The sequence below is a fragment of the Hypanus sabinus genome, unplaced genomic scaffold (genome assembly GCF_030144855.1).
Source record: "Hypanus sabinus isolate sHypSab1 unplaced genomic scaffold, sHypSab1.hap1 scaffold_1307, whole genome shotgun sequence".
Classification (NCBI taxonomy): Eukaryota; Metazoa; Chordata; class Chondrichthyes; order Myliobatiformes; family Dasyatidae; genus Hypanus; species Hypanus sabinus.
The window spans coordinates 7067-24054 of record NW_026779375.1 but is presented as its reverse complement, the minus strand read 5'-3'; the positions used below and the strand labels follow the sequence as shown (position 1 = coordinate 24054).

The 16988-nt window shown below is 62.8% G+C and overlaps 1 long non-coding RNA gene across 1 annotated transcript; it reads left to right on the top strand.

Moving 5' to 3' along the window:
- Positions 1–641: 641 nt before the first annotated feature.
- Positions 642–2462, top strand: LOC132386778 (uncharacterized). The gene is made up of 3 exons (XR_009509665.1): positions 642–795; positions 1645–1815; positions 2284–2462. It is a non-coding gene; the product is annotated as an uncharacterized LOC132386778 (long non-coding RNA).
- Positions 2463–16988: the final 14526 nt, after the last annotated feature.

Below are 16988 nucleotides of genomic sequence, written 5' to 3'. Positions count from 1 at the left end.
GTGTCCCCCTGTCCCCCGACACTCCCCACCGTTCACGGTGTGTGTCCCACCCTCGTACGCTGAGGTCCCCCTGTCCCTCGACACTCCCCACCGTTCACGGTGTGTGTCCTACCCTCGTACGCCGAGGTCCCCCATCCCTCGACACTCCCAACCGTTCACGGTGCGTGTCCTACCCTTGTACGCCGAGATCCCCCTGTCACTCTACACTCCCCACCGTTCACGGTGCTAGTCCTACCCTCGTACGCCGAGGTCCCCCTGTCCCTCGACACTCCCCACCGTTCGCGGTGCCTGTCCTACCCTCGTACACCGATGTCCCCCGTCCCTCGACACTCCCCACCGTTCACGGTGCGTGTCCTACCCTCGTACGCCGATGACACCCCGTCCCTCAACACTCCCCACCGTTCACGGTGTGTGTCCTACTCTCGTACGCCGATGTCACCCCGACCCTCGACACTCCCCACCGTTCACGGTGCTAGTCCTACCCTCGTACGCCGATGTCCCCCCGTCCCTCGACACTCCCCACCGTTCACGGTGTGTGTCCTACCCTCGTACGCCGATGTCCCCCCGTCCCTCGAAACTCCCCACAGTTCACGGTGTGTGTCCCACCCTCGTACCCCGAGGTCCCCCCCCCCTTCACTCGACTCCCCGCACCGGTCACAGTTGTCGGAGGGTGGGATCTCGCTGACGACGGTGCCCCTCCCTCCTATCACAAGAGGCTCCTGCCAAGACCAAATACGGCCCGCTGAAGGATGAGGACCGTATCTTCACCAACCTGTATGGCAGGCACGACTGGAGGTGAGAGGAATTCAGAGGCGATCCCTAACCGAGGGGAGATGGTCGCAGGCTCAGGGAGAGAGGTGTCCTCTCACTGTGAGGGGAGGAAAACGGGGACGCTCTCTCACAGGGATAACATCACGGTGACGCTTCCAGACAGTGGAAGGGAAAATGCAGGCACTCCACTGAGGGGGGAGCGGGATGGAATTTGTGGACATTCCCTCATTCAGGGATTGGGGTATTTGTGGACGTTCCCACATTCAGGGATTGGGGAAAGTGGACGTTCCCTCATTCCAGGATTGGGAAATTTGTGGACGATCCCTCATTCAGGGATTGGGGTATTTGTGGACGTTCCCTCAGAGAGAGATTTGGGTATTTGTGGACGTCCCGTAATAGAGGGGTTGGGGTAGTTGTGGACGTCCCCTAATCCAGGGGTTGGGGTATTTGTGGACGTTCCCTAATTCAGCAGTTGGGGTATTTGTGGACGTCCGGTAAGAGAGGGGTTGGGGAATTTGTGGACGTCCCCAGACAGAGGGGTTGGCGTAGTTGCGGACGTCCCCTGTTTGAGTAATGGATCTTTCTGGCTGCTCATTTTTTAAGGGCGGGGGAACTTGTGATGCCCCCGTACTTAACGGGAGGGGGTGACTTTTCTGAAGCCCCCAAGGCGAAGGGTTATCAATTCTGAGTTGCCTCCATCTGGGACGTGAATGTCAGCACTCCCTGATCTGCCAGGGAAATTCGGTCGCTGCATAACTCACAGGAAATTGGGGGCACTCCCTCGCTATCAGGGTGATAACAGGACATAAATCTTTTTCAATCCCCTCACTCTTTTCACCTTCTTCCCGCTCCCCTCCACTCTTGTCCCCCCAGGCTGAAGGGAGCGCTACGGCGGGGCGACTGGTACAAGACGAAGGAGATCCTGCTGAAGGGGGCGGACTGGATCCTCGGGGAGGTGAAGACGTCCGGGCTGAGGGGTCAGGGAGGGGCCGGGTTTCCGACCGTCATGAGGTGGGGCTTCATGAACAAGCCTTCAGATGGCAGGTGAGGAGGGAGCTTCACTCTGTGTCTGAACCCGGGAGTGTGTGATCGGACGGTGTGGAGGGAGATTCACTCTGTGTCTGACCCTGGGAGTGTGTGATGGGACGGTGTGGAGGGAGATTCACTCTGTGTCTGACCCCGGGATTGTGTGATGGGACGGTGTGGAGGGAGATTCACTCTGTGTCTGACCCCGGGAGTGTGTGTTCGGACGATGTGGAGGGAGATTCACTCTGTGTCTGACCCTGGGAGTGTGTGATGGGACGGTGTGGAGGGAGATTCACTCTGTGTCTGACCCCGGGTGTGTGTGATGGGATGGTGTGGAGGGAGCTTCACTCTGTGTCTGACCCCGGGAGTGTGTGATGGGACGGTGTGGAGGGAGATTCACTCTGTGTCTCACACCGGGAGTGTCTGATGGGACGGTGTGTAGGGTGATTCACTCTGTGTCTGACGCCGGTTTTCCACCCCCTTCAGTCTCTTACTCGGGACCTCAGTGGATTCACGTCGATTTTAACTGCGGGGGTCAATTTGCCAGAAATGAGCTTTGGTGGAGATGAGATCCGGGGCTCCAAGACTCTGCTTGTCGAACCTCCCTCAGCCTGGAGCTGAGACGCTACTGTGTCAGTGTGAGGAGTTCCGACCCACTGTTGCAGTGCACAGGGTGTGGAGGGCAATAGAAACCTCAAATAAAACTCGATTCCGACACAAGACAGGAAGATCAGTGGTTTATTGATTTTTATGAGAAATATCAATGAAACAATGTGTGAGCTGCTAACGTGCGGTAATAAATAATCTGCTGACAGTCACACACAATTAACTGACCAGCGACAAGGGGTGACCGGTTGAATAATAACCAGTCCCGTTTCTCACCGTCACTCTGCATCGGGGAACTGATTATAAAATTATAAAACTGATTATAAAATCACACTTCAGGGCCGTGTCCGGGATCGCTGCAGATCCAGGGTCACTGCCGAGGGATTTGTCCATTTAACATCATTATATCGGCCAGGCTGCCGAATGCACCGTCCTCAGCAAAGGGGGCAAAAGGATTCTCTCCCGGGATCATCCCCCCCACCCCGGGACACCGGTGTCCCAGACTGAGCCCCGGACCCCGGGCTCTTCCTGTCCGGGTAATTCCCCGGGGAGTCACGTGGGGCGTCTCCAACACGCACTTCCGGCGGAAGCTGCCCCGCCGGACAACAGGCGGAAACACGTCACTGCGGGACCGCTGCGAGCGACGCACACAGCGCGAGGCCCGAGCCGGTTCCGTTAAAACCGTTGGGAATCAGCCCCGGCGCGCGGCCGTTAAAGGTAAGGGCGGGAGTTAAAGGGGAGGGCGGGGAGTCGGCCAAATGTCCCCATCCCGCGGGCGGGGATGTTCACACATTCAGATCCACCATCAGTCCGGGTCTGGGTTCCTGTAGAGATCTCAGTTCCTTCATCCCGGTCTCACTGAACCGATTCCCCACATTCAGATGTTCACAGATCCACTCTCAGTCCGGGTCTGGGTTCCTGTAGAGATCTCAGTTCCTTCATCCCGGTCTCACTGAACCGATTCCCCACATTCAGATGTTCACAGATCCACCATCAGTCCGGGTCTGGGTTCCTGTAGAGATCTCAGTTCCTTCATCCCGGTCTCACTGAACCGATTCCCCACATTCAGATGTTCACAGATCCACCATCAGTCCGGGTCTGGGTTCCTGTAGAGATCTCAGTTCCTTCATCCCGGTCTCACTGAACCGATTCACCACATTCAGATGTTCACAGATCCACCATCAGTCCGGGTCTGGGTTCCTGTAGAGATCTCAGTTCCTTCATCCCGGTCTCACTGAACCGATTCCCCACATTCAGATGTTCACAGATCCACCATCAGTCCGGGTCTGGGTTCCTGTAGAGATCTCAGTTCCTTCATCCCGGTCTCACTGAACCGATTCCCCACATTCAGATGTTCACAGATCCACCATCAGTCCGGGTCTGGGTTCCTGTAGAGATCTCAGTTCCTTCATCCCGGTCTCACTGAACCGATTCCCCACATTCAGATGTTCACAGATCCACCATCAGTCCGGGTCTGGGTTCCTGTAGAGATCTCAGTTCCTTCATCCCGGTCTCACTGAACCGATTCACCACATTCAGATGTTCACAGATCCACCATCAGTCCGGGTCTGGGTTCCTGTAGAGATCTCAGTTCCTTCATCCCGGTCTCACTGAACCGATTCCCCACATTCAGATGTTCACAGATCCACTCTCAGTCCGGGTCTGGGTTCCTGTAGAGATCTCAGTTCCTTCCTCCCGGTCTCACTGAACCGATTCCCCACCAGCCTGAAACAGATGGGAGAATAAAGATGAAATAAACAGATCACACAACAGTGTCAGTAACAGGGGACCGGGGTTAATGTTTCAACAACACTCACAGACAAATATCACCAGAAAACCCGCGGATCCGCTGATATTTTATCACATTGAACATTAACACAAACACTCACCCGATCCACTTCAGACTCCGGAGGGTCAGTATGAGGCGGCGGAGAGCGGGGACAGATCGGTCTGTCAGAGAGTTTGATCCCAGGTACAGATCCGTCAGTGATGGTTTTGTACTGAGAGCGGAGACGAGATCCTCGGCACCAGAATCTGTGAGACCGACATCCCACAGCCTGGAGATGAGAGAGAGTGAGGGTGAAGGACACAGAGAGACAGGAGACGGTACAAATCCCCAGTGTTTATCAGTAACACAATTACTGATCACATTAATGTTCAGTGTCAGACACCCAGTGACTGTAAACACAATCTCCCACAGTCTGGAGATGAGAGAGAGTGAGGGTGAAGGACACAGAGAGACAGGAGACGGTACAAATCCCCAGTGTTTATCAGTAACACAATTACTGATCACATTAATGTTCAGTGTCAGACACCCAGTGACTGTAAACACAATCTCCCACAGTCTGGTACTTACCCCAGTCTCTGTATTTTACACTCCGGGTTCCTCAGAGCCGCAGACACCAGTTTCACTCCTGAATCCCCCAGTTTATTATTGTTCAGACTAAACACAAACAGACAAATTGATGAACATTGTGATTAAAATCGTCCGTCTGAGGGCATTTCTCTCACTCGGATATTTCAGGGAACATTAAACCCTTCAGTAATTCACTGATCGTAGATCCCATCACTGTCAATGTCCCTCACTGCCCAGCTCCAATGAATTCACCGAATGTCAGTAATTTCGTCTGTCGGTGTGACCCTGTAAACTCCACATATTCTCTCTCATTCCCTAATGGTTAGAAAAGTGTTCCTGACGTGAGACAGTCGGAAAGGGCAGGTGTGAAGGGGAGAAGTCAAACAGTGAGGAAGATTTGAGAATCGGGAAATGTCGATGGGAGATGGAGGAAGAGACATCACCTAAGGTAAAGGATGGAAAGACACAGAAGGAAGCCGATGTGGAAGAAAGATCCCAGTAGAGGAGGGGGATGAGGAAGAGAAATCCCACACGAGGAAAGGGGACAGGGGTGGGGGATCCCACAGGGGGGAAGGGGGACGGGGGTGGGGGATCCCACAGGGGGGAAGGGGGACGGGGGAGGAGAGATCCCAAAGGAGGAAGGGGGACGGGGGAGGGAGATCCCACTGGGGGGAAGGGGGACGGGGGAGGGGGATCCCACAGGAGGAAGGGGGACGGGGGAGGGGAGATCCCACAGGAGGAAGGGGGACGGGGGAGGGGAGATCACACAAGAGGAAGGGGGACGGGGGAGGGGGATCCCACAGGAGGAAGGGGACGGGGGAGGGGAGATACCACAGGAGGAAGGGGGACGGGGGAGGAGAGATCCCAAAGGAGGAAGGGGACGGGGGAGGGAGATCCCACTAGGGGGAAGGGGGACGGGGGAGGGGGATCCCACAGGAGGAAGGGGGACGGGGGAGGGGAGATCCCACAGGAGGAAGGGGGACGGGGGAGGGGAGATCACACAAGAGGAAGGGGGACGGGGGAGGGGGATCCAGCAGGAGGAAGGGGGACGGGGGAGGGAGATACCACAGGAGGAAGGGGGACGGGGGAGGGAGATCCCACAGGGGGAAGGGGGACGGGGGAGGGAGATCACACAAGAGGAAGGGGGACGGGGGAGGGGGATCCCACGGGAGGAAGGGGGACGGGGGAGGGGAGATACCACAGGAGGAAGGGGGACGGGGGAGGGAGATACCACAGGAGGAAGGGGGACGGGGGAGGGGGATCCCACAGGAGGAAGGGGGACGGGGGAGGGAGATCCCACAGGAGGAAGGGGGACGGGGGAGAGGGATCCCACAGGAGGAAGGGGGATGGGGGAGGGAGATACCACAGGAGGAAGGGGGACGGGTAAGAGAGATCCCACAGGAGGAAGGGGGACGGGGGAGGGAGATACCACAGGAGGAAGGGGGACGGGTAAGAGAGATCCCACAGGAAGAAGGGGGATGGGGGAGGGAGATACCACAGGAGGAAGGGGGACGGGTAAGAGAGATCCCACAGGAGGAAGGGGGACGGGGGAGGGAGATACCACAGAAGGAAGGGGGACGGGGAGGGAGATCCCACAGGAGGAAGGGGGACGGGGGAGGGAGATTCCACAGGAGGAAGGGGGACGGGGGAGGGAGATACCACAGGAGGAAGGGGGATGGGGGAGGGAGATCCCACAGGAGGAAGGGGGACGGGGGAGGGGCATACCACAGGAGGAAGGGGGACGGGGGAGGGAGATACCACAGGAGGAAGGGGGACGGGGAGGAGAGACCCCACTGGAGGAAGGGGGACGGGGGAGGGGGATCCCACAGGAGGAAGGGGGACGAGGCAGAGAGATCCCACAGGAGGAAGGGGGACGGGGGAGGGAGATCCCACAGGAGGAAGGGGGATGGGGGAGGGAGATCCCACAGGAGGAAGGGGGACGGGGGATGGGAGATACCACAGGAGGAAGGGGGACGGGGGAGGGAGATACCACAGGAGGAAGGGGGACGGGGGAGTGGAGATACCACATGGGGGAAGGGGGACGGGGGAGGGGAGATACCACAGGAGGAAGGGGGACGGGGGAGGGAGATACCACAGGAGGAAGGGGGATGAGGAAGAGAAATCCCACAGGAGGAAGGGGGATGGGGGAAGAGAGATACCACAGGAGGAAGGGGGACTGGGAAGAGAGATACCACAGGAGGAAGGGGGATGGGGGAGGGAGATCCCACAGGAGGAAGGGGGACGGGGGAGGGAGATCCCAAAGGAGGAAGGGGGATGGGGGAGAGAGATCCCACAGGAGGAAGGGGGACGGGGGAGGGAGATACCACAGGAGGAAGGGGGACTGGGAAGAGAGATACCACAGGAGGAAGGGGGATGGGGGAGGGAGATCCCACAGGAGGAAGGGGGACGGGGGAGAGAGATCCCACAGGAGGAAGGGGGATGGGGGAGGGAGATACCACAGGAGGAAGGGAGATGGGTCAGAGAGATCCCACACGAGGAAGGGGGACGAGGAAGAGAGATCCCACAGGAGGAATGGGGACTGGGAAGAGAGATACCACAGGAGGAAGGGGGACGGGGGAGGGGGATCCCACAGGAGGAAGGGGGACGCGGGAGGGGTGATCCCACAGGAGGAAGGGGGACGGGGGAGGGAGATACCACAGGAGGAAGGGGGATGGGGGAGGGAGATCCCACAGGAGGAAGGGGGACGGGGGAGAGAGATCCCACAGGAGGAAGGGGGACGGGGAGGGGAGATACCACAGGAGGAAGGGGGACGGGGGAGGGAGATACCACAGGAGGAAGCGGGACGGGGGAGGGAGATCCCACAGGAGGAAGGGGGACGGGGGAGGGAGATCCCACAGGAGGAAGGGGGACGGGGGAGGGGAGATACCACAGGAGGAAGTGGGACGGGGGAGGGGGATCCCACAGGAGGAAGGGGGACGGGGGAGGGAGATCCCACAGGAGGAAGGGGGACGGGGGAGGGAGATCCCACAGGAGGAAGGGGGACGGGGGAGGGGAGATACCACAGGAGGAAGGGGGACGGAGGAGGGGGATCCCACAGGAGGAAGGGGGACGGGGGAGGGAGATCCCACAGGAGGAAGTGGGACGGGGGAGGGAGATCCCACAGGAGGAAGGGGGACGGGGGAGGGGAGATACCACAGGAGGAAGGGGGACGGGGGAGGGGGATCCCACAGGAGGAAGGGGGACGGGGGAGGGAGATACCACAGGAGGAAGGGGGATGGGGGAGGGAGATACCACAGGAAGAAGGGGGATGGGGGAGGGAGATACCACAGGAGGAAGGGGGACGGGTAAGAGAGATCCCACAGGAGGAAGGGGGACGGGGGAGGGAGATACCACAGGAGGAAGGGGGACGGGGGAGGGATATCCCACAGGAGGAAGGGGGATGGGGGAGGGAGATCCCACAGGAGGAAGGGGGACGGGGGAGGGGGATACTACAGGAGGAAGGGGGATGGGTAAGAGAGATCCCACAGGAGGAAGGGGGACGGGGGAGGGAGATACCACAGGAGGAAGGGGGATGGGGGAGGGGGATCCCACAGGAGGAAGGGGGACGGGGGAGGGAGATACCACAGGAGGAAGGGGGACGGGGGAGGGAGATCCCACAGGAGGAAGGGGGATGGGGGAGAGAGATCCCACAGGAGGAAGGGGGACGGGGGAGGGGGATAGTACAGGAGGAAGGGGGACGGGTAAGAGAGATCCCACAGGAGGAAGGGGGACGGGGGAGGGAGATACCACAGGAGGAAGGGGGATGGGGGAGGGAGATCCCACAGGAGGAAGGGGGACGGGGGAGGGGGATACCACAGGAGGAAGGGGGACGGGTAAGAGAGATCCCACAGGAGGAAGGGGGACGGGGGAGGGAGATCCCACAGGAGGAAGGGGGACGGGGGAGGGAGATCCCAAAGGAGGAAGGGGGATGGGGGAGAGAGATCCCACAGGAGGAAGGGGGACGGGGGAGGGGAGATACCACAGGAGGAAGGGGGACTGGGAAGAGAGATACCACAGGAGGAAGGGGGATGGGGGAGGGAGATCCCACAGGAGGAAGGGGGACGGGGGAGAGAGATCCCACAGGAGGAAGGGGGATGGGGGAGGGAGATACCACAGGAGGAAGGGAGATGGGTCAGAGAGATCCCACACGAGGAAGGGGGACGAGGAAGAGAGATCCCACAGGAGGAATGGGGACTGGGAAGAGAGATACCACAGGAGGAAGGGGGACGGGGGAGGGGGATCCCACAGGAGGAAGGGGGACGCGGGAGGGGTGATCCCACAGGAGGAAGGGGGACGGGGGAGGGAGATACCACAGGAGGAAGGGGGATGGGGGAGGGAGATCCCACAGGAGGAAGGGGGACGGGGGAGAGAGATCCCACAGGAGGAAGGGGGACGGGGGAGGGGAGATACCACAGGAGGAAGGGGGACGGGGGAGGGAGATACCACAGGAGGAAGCGGGACGGGGGAGGGAGATCCCACAGGAGGAAGGGGGACGGGGGAGGGAGATCCCACAGGAGGAAGGGGGACGGGGGAGGGGAGATACCACAGGAGGAAGTGGGACGGGGGAGGGGGATCCCACAGGAGGAAGGGGGACGGGGGAGGGAGATCCCACAGGAGGAAGGGGGACGGGGGAGGGGGATACTACAGGAGGAAGGGGGATGGGTAAGAGAGATCCCACAGGAGGAAGGGGGACGGGGGAGGGAGATACCACAGGAGGAAGGGGGATGGGGGAGGGGGATCCCACAGGAGGAAGGGGGACGGGGGAGGGAGGTACCACAGGAGGAAGGGGGACGGGGGAGGGAGATCCCACAGGAGGAAGGGGGATGGGGGAGAGAGATCCCACAGGAGGAAGGGGGACGGGGGAGGGGGATAGTACAGGAGGAAGGGGGACGGGTAAGAGAGATCCCACAGGAGGAAGGGGGACGGGGGAGGGAGATACCACAGGAGGAAGGGGGATGGGGGAGGGAGATCCCACAGGAGGAAGGGGGACGGGGGAGGGGGATACCACAGGAGGAAGGGGGACGGGTAAGAGAGATCCCACAGGAGGAAGGGGGACGGGGGAGGGAGATCCCACAGGAGGAAGGGGGACGGGGGAGGGAGATACCAGAGGTGGAAGGGGGACGGGGGAGGGGGAGATACCACAGGAGGAAGGGGGACGGGGGAGGGAGATCCCACAGGAGGAAGGGGGACGGGGGAGGGAGATACCAGAGGTGGAAGGGGGACGGGGGCGGGGGAGATCCCACAGGGTGGAAGGGGGACGGGGGAGAGAGATCCCACAGGAGGAAGGGGGACGGGGGAGGGAGATACCACAGGAGGAAGGGGGACGGGGGAGGGAGATACCACAGGAGGAAGGGGGACGGGGGAGGGGAGATACCACAGGAGGAAGGGGGACGGGGGAGGGAGATACCACAGGAGGAAGGGGGACGGGGGAGGGAGATACCACAGGAGGAAGGGGGACGGGGGAGGGGAGATACCACAGGAGGAAGGGGGACGGGGGAGGGAGATACCACAGGAGGAAGGGGGACGGGGGAGGGGAGATACCACAGGAGGAATGGGGACGGGGGAGGGAGATACCACAGGAGGAAGGGGGACGGGGGAGGGAGATACCACAGGAGGAAGGGGGATGGGGGATGGAGATACCACAGGAGGAAGGGAGATGGGGAAGGGAGATACCACAGGAGGAAGGGGGACGGGGGAGGGAGATACCACAGGAGGAAGGGGGACGGGGGAGGGAGATACCACAGGAGGAAGGGGGACGGGGGAGGGAGATACCACAGGAGGAAGGGGGACGGGGGAGGGACATACCAGAGGAGGAAGGGGGATGGGGAAGGGAGATACCACCGGAGGAAGGGGGACGGGGGAGGGGGATCCCACAGGGGGGAAGGTGGAAGGGGGACGGTGAGCCCGCAGGTGGGAAGGGGGAGAGAGATCCCACAGGAGGGGGGATCCCACAGGAGGAAGGGGGATGGGGGAGGGAGATACCACAGGAGGAAGGTGGATGGGGGAGGGAGATCCCACAGGAGGAAGGGGGACGGGGGAGGGAGATACCACAGGAGGAAGGGGGCGGGGGAGGGGGATCCCACAGGGGGGAAGGGGGACGAGGGTGAGGGATCCCACAGGAGGAAGGGGGATATGGGAGGGAGATACCACAGGAGGAATGGGGATGGGGGATGGAGATCCCACAGGAGGAAGGGGGACGGGGGAGAGGGGTACCACAGGAGGAAGGGGGACGGGGGAGAGAGATACCACAGGAGGAAGGGGGACGGGGGAGGGGGATCCCACAGGAGGAAGGGGGACGGGGGAGAGAGATACCACAGGAGGAAGGGGGACGGGGGAGGGGGATCCCACAGGAGGAAGGGGGACGGGGGAGAGAGATCCCACAGGAGGAAGGGGGACGGGGGAGAGAGATCCCACAGGAGGAAGGGGGACGGGGGAGGGGAGATCCCACAGGAGGAAGGGGGACGGGGGAGGGAGATACCACAGGAGGAAGGGGGACGGGGGAGGGAGATACCACAGGAGGAAGGGGGACGGGGGAGGGGAGATACCACAGGAGGAAGGGGGACGGGGGAGGGAGATACCACAGGAGGAAGGGGGACGGGGGAGGGGAGATACCACAGGAGGAATGGGGACGGGGGAGGGAGATACCACAGGAGGAAGGGGGACGTGGGAGGGAGATACCACAGGAGGAAGGGGGATGGGGGGATGGAGATACCACAGGAGGAAGGGAGATGGGGAAGGGAGATACCACAGGAGGAAGGGGGACGGGGGAGGGAGATACCACAGGAGGAAGGGGGACGGGGGAGGGAGATACCACAGGAGGAAGGGGGACGGGGGAGGGGAGATACCACAGGAGGAAGGGGGACGGGTAAGAGAGATCCCACAGGAGGAAGGGGGACGGGGGGAGGGAGATCCCACAGGAGGAAGGGGGACGGGGGAGGGAGATACCAGAGGTGGAAGGGGGACGGGGGAGGGGGAGATACCACAGGAGGAAGGGGGACGGGGGAGGGAGATCCCACAGGAGGAAGGGGGACGGGGGAGGGAGATACCAGAGGTGGAAGGGGGACGGGGGAGGGGGAGATCCCACAGGGTGGAAGGGGGACGGGGGAGAGAGATCCCACAGGAGGAAGGGGGACGGGGAGGGAGATCCCACAGGAGGAAGGGGGACGGGGGAGGGGAGATACCACAGGAGGAAGTGGGACGGGGGAGGGGGATCCCACAGGAGGAAGGGGGACGGGGGAGGGAGATCCCACAGGAGGAAGGGGGACGGGGGAGGGAGATCCCACAGGAGGAAGGGGGGACGGGGGAGGGGAGATACCACAGGAGGAAGGGGGACGGAGGAGGGGGATCCCACAGGAGGAAGGGGGACGGGGGAGGGAGATCCCACAGGAGGAAGTGGGACGGGGGAGGGAGATCCCACAGGAGGAAGGGGGACGGGGGAGGGGGAGATACCACAGGAGGAAGGGGGACGGGGGAGGGGGATCCCACAGGAGGAAGGGGGACGGGGGAGGGAGATACCACAGGAGGAAGGGGGATGGGGGAGGGAGATACCACAGGAAGAAGGGGGATGGGGGAGGGAGATACCACAGGAGGAAGGGGGACGGGTAAGAGAGATCCCACAGGAGGAAGGGGGACGGGGGAGGGAGATACCACAGGAGGAAGGGGGACGGGGGAGGGATATCCCACAGGAGGAAGGGGGATGGGGGAGGGAGATCCCACAGGAGGAAGGGGGACGGGGGAGGGGGATACTACAGGAGGAAGGGGGATGGGTAAGAGAGATCCCACAGGAGGAAGGGGGACGGGGGGAGGGGGATACTACAGGAGGAAGGGGGATGGGTAAGAGAGATCCCACAGGAGGAAGGGGGATGGGGGAGGGGGATCCCACAGGAGGAAGGGGGACGGGGGAGGGAGGTACCACAGGAGGAAGGGGGACGGGGGAGGGAGATCCCACAGGAGGAAGGGGGATGGGGGAGAGAGATCCCACAGGAGGAAGGGGGACGGGGGAGGGGGATAGTACAGGAGGAAGGGGGACGGGTAAGAGAGATCCCACAGGAGGAAGGGGGACGGGGGGAGGGAGATACCACAGGAGGAAGGGGGATGGGGGAGGGAGATCCCACAGGAGGAAGGGGGACGGGGGAGGGGGATACCACAGGAGGAAGGGGGACGGGTAAGAGAGATCCCACAGGAGGAAGGGGGACGGGGGGAGGGAGATCCCACAGGAGGAAGGGGGACGGGGGAGGGAGATACCAGAGGTGGAAGGGGGACGGGGGAGGGGGAGATACCACAGGAGGAAGGGGGACGGGGGAGGGAGATCCCACAGGAGGAAGGGGGACGGGGGAGGGAGATACCAGAGGTGGAAGGGGGACGGGGAGGGGGAGATCCCACAGGGTGGAAGGGGGACGGGGGAGAGAGATCCCACAGGAGGAAGGGGGACGGGGGAGGGAGATACCACAGGAGGAAGGGGGACGGGGGAGGGAGATACCACAGGAGGAAGGGGGACGGGGGAGGGGAGATACCACAGGAGGAAGGGGGACGGGGGAGGGAGATACCACAGGAGGAAGGGGGACGGGGGAGGGAGATACCACAGGAGGAAGGGGGACGGGGGAGGGGAGATACCACAGGAGGAAGGGGGACGGGGGAGGGAGATACCACAGGAGGAAGGGGGACGGGGGAGGGGAGATACCACAGGAGGAATGGGGACGGGGGGAGGGAGATACCACAGGAGGAAGGGGGACGGGGGAGGGAGATACCACAGGAGGAAGGGGGATGGGGGATGGAGATACCACAGGAGGAAGGGAGATGGGGAAGGGAGATACCACAGGAGGAAGGGGGACGGGGGAGGGAGATACCACAGGAGGAAGGGGGACGGGGGAGGGAGATACCACAGGAGGAAGGGGGACGGGGGAGGGAGATACCACAGGAGGAAGGGGGACGGGGGAGGGACATACCAGAGGAGGAAGGGGGATGGGGAAGGGGAGATACCACCGGAGGAAGGGGGACGGGGGAGGGGGATCCCACAGGGGGGAAGGTGGAAGGGGGACGGTGAGCCGCAGGTGGGAAGGGGGAGAGAGATCCCACAGGAGGGGGGATCCCACAGGAGGAAGGGGGATGGGGGAGGGAGATACCACAGGAGGAAGGTGGATGGGGGGAGGGAGATCCCACAGGAGGAAGGGGGACGGGGGAGGGAGATACCACAGGAGGAAGGGGGCGGGGGAGGGGGATCCCACAGGGGGGAAGGGGGACGAGGGTGAGGGATCCCACAGGAGGAAGGGGGATATGGGAGGGAGATACCACAGGAGGAATGGGGATGGGGGATGGAGATCCCACAGGAGGAAGGGGGACGGGGGGAGAGGGGTACCACAGGAGGAAGGGGGACGGGGAGAGAGATACCACAGGAGGAAGGGGGACGGGGGAGGGGGATCCCACAGGAGGAAGGGGGACGGGGGAGAGAGATACCACAGGAGGAAGGGGGACGGGGGAGGGGGATCCCACAGGAGGAAGGGGGACGGGGGAGAGAGATCCCACAGGAGGAAGGGGGACGGGGGAGGGGGATCCCACAGGAGGAAGGGGGACGGGGGAGAGAGATCCCACAGGAGGAAGGGGGACGGGGGAGGGAGATACCATAGGAGGAAGGGGGATGGGGGGAGGGGAGATCCCACAGGAGGAAGGGGGACGGGGGAGGGGGATCACACAGGAGGAAGGGGGACAGGGAGAGAGATCCCACAGGAGGGAAGGGGGACGGGGGAGAGAGATCCCACAGGAGGAAGGGGGGACGGGGGAGGGGGATCCCACAGGAGGAAGGGGGATGGGGGAGGGAGATACCACAGGAAGAAGGGGGATGGGGGAGGGAGATACCACAGGAGGAAGGGGGACGGGTAGAGAGATCCCACAGGAGGAAGGGGGACGGGGGAGGGAGATACCACAGGAGGAAGGGGGACGGGTAAGAGAGATCCACAGGAGGAAGGGGGACGGGGGAGGGAGATCCCACATGAGGAAGGGGGATGGGGAGGGAGGGAGATCCCACAGAGGAAGGGGGACGGGGGAGGGGAGATCCCACAGGAGGAAGGGGGACGGGGGAGGGAGATACCACAGGAGGAAGGGGGACGGGGGAGGGAGATACCACAGGAGGAAGGGGGACGGGGGAGGGGAGATACCACAGGAGGAAGGGGACGGGGGAGGGGTATCCCACAGGGGGGAAGGTGGAAGGGGGACGGTGAGCCCGCAGGTGGGAAGGGGGAGAGAGATCCCACAGGAGGAAGGGGGACGGGGGAGAGAGATCCCACAGGAGGAAGGGGGACGGGGGAGGGGAGATCCCACAGGAGGAAGGGGGACGGGGAGGGAGATACCATAGGAGGAAGGGGGATGGGGGAGGGGAGATCCCACAGGAGGAAGGGGGACGGGGGAGGGGGATCACACAGGAGGAAGGGGGACGGGGGAGGGAGATCCCACATGAGGAAGGGGGACGGGGGAGGGAGATCCCACAGGAGGAAGGGGGACGGGGGAGGGAGATCCCACAGGAGGAAGGGGGACGGGGGAGGGAGATACCACAGGAGGAAGGGGGACGGGGAGAGGGATCCCAAAGGAGAAAGGGGCACGGGGGAGGAAGTTGCCACAAGAGGTAGGGGGACGGGGCAGAGAGATCCCACAGGAGGAAGGGGGGACTGGGGAGCAGGATCCCACAGGGTGAAGGGGGATGGTGGAGAGGGATTCCACAGGGGTGAAGGGGGACACAGGAGGGAGATCCCTCAGAGGGGAATGGGGGAGGTGGGGGGGAGAACCCAGAGGGGGGAAGTGGGACGGGGGAGCAAGATCCCACAGGGGGAAGGGGGACGGGGGAGGGAGATACCACAGGAGGAAGGGGGACGGGGGAGGGAGATACCACAGGAGGAAGGGGGACGGGGGAGGGAGATCCCACAGGAGGAAGGGGGATGTGGGAGGGAGATACCACAGGAGGAATGGGGATGGGGGATGGAGATCCCACAGGAGGAAGGTGGACGGGGGAGGGGGATCCCACAGGAGGAAGGGGGATGGGGGAGGGAGATACCACAGGAGGAAGGGCGATGGGGGAGAGAGATACCACAGGAGGAAGGGGGGACGGGGGAGGGAGATACCACAGGAGGAAGGGGGACGGGGGAGGGAGATCCCACAGGAGGAAGGGGGACGGGGGAGGGAGATCCCACAGGAGGAAGGGGGACGGGGGAGGGGAGATACCACAGGAGGAAGTGGGACTGGGGAGGGAGATACCACCGGAGGAAGGGGGACGGGGGAGGGGGATCCCACAGGGGGGAAGGTGGAAGGGGGACGGTGAGCCCGCAGGTGGGAAGGGGGAGAGAGATCCCACAGGAGGAAGGGGGATCCCACAGGAGGAAGGGGGATGGGGGAGGGAGATACCACAGGAGGAAGGGGGATGGGGGAGAGAGATACCACAGGAGGAAGGGGGACGGGAGAGGGAGATACCACAGGAGGAAGTGGGATGGGGGAGGGAGATCCCACAGGAGGAAGGGGGACGGGGGAGGGAGATACCACAGGAGGAAGGGGGCGGGGGAGGGGGATCCCACAGGGGGGAAGGGGGACGAGGGAGAGGGATACCACAGGAGGAAGGGGGATGTGGGAGGGAGATACCACAGGAGGAATGGGGATGGGGGATGGAGATCCCACAGGAGGAAGGGGGACGGGGGAGAGAGATACCACAGGAGGAAGGGGGACGGGGGAGGGGGATCCCACAGGAGGAAGGGCGACGCGGGAGGGGTGATCCCACAGGAGGAAGGGGGATGGGGAGGGAGATACCACAGGAGGAAGGGGGATGGGGGAGGGGAGATCCCACAGGAGGAAGGGGGACGGGGGAGGGGGATCCCACAGGAGGAAGGGGGACGGGGGAGAGGGATCCCACAGGAGGAAGGGGGACGGGGGAGAGAGATCCCACAGGAGGAAGGGGGACGGGGGAGGGGAGATACCACATGAGGAAGGGGGACGGGGGAGGGGGATCCCACAGGAGGAAGGGGGACGGGGGAGGGAGATCCCACAGGAGGAAGGGGGACGGGGGAGGGAGATCCCACAGGAGGAAGGGGGACGGGGGAGGAGATACCACAGGAGGAAGTGGGATGGGTGAGGAGATCCCACAGGAGGAAGGGGGACGGGGGAGGGAGATACCACAGGAGGAAGGGGGACGGTGGAGGGAGATCCCACAGGAGGAAGGGGGACGGGGGAGGGAGATACCACAGGAGGAAGGGGG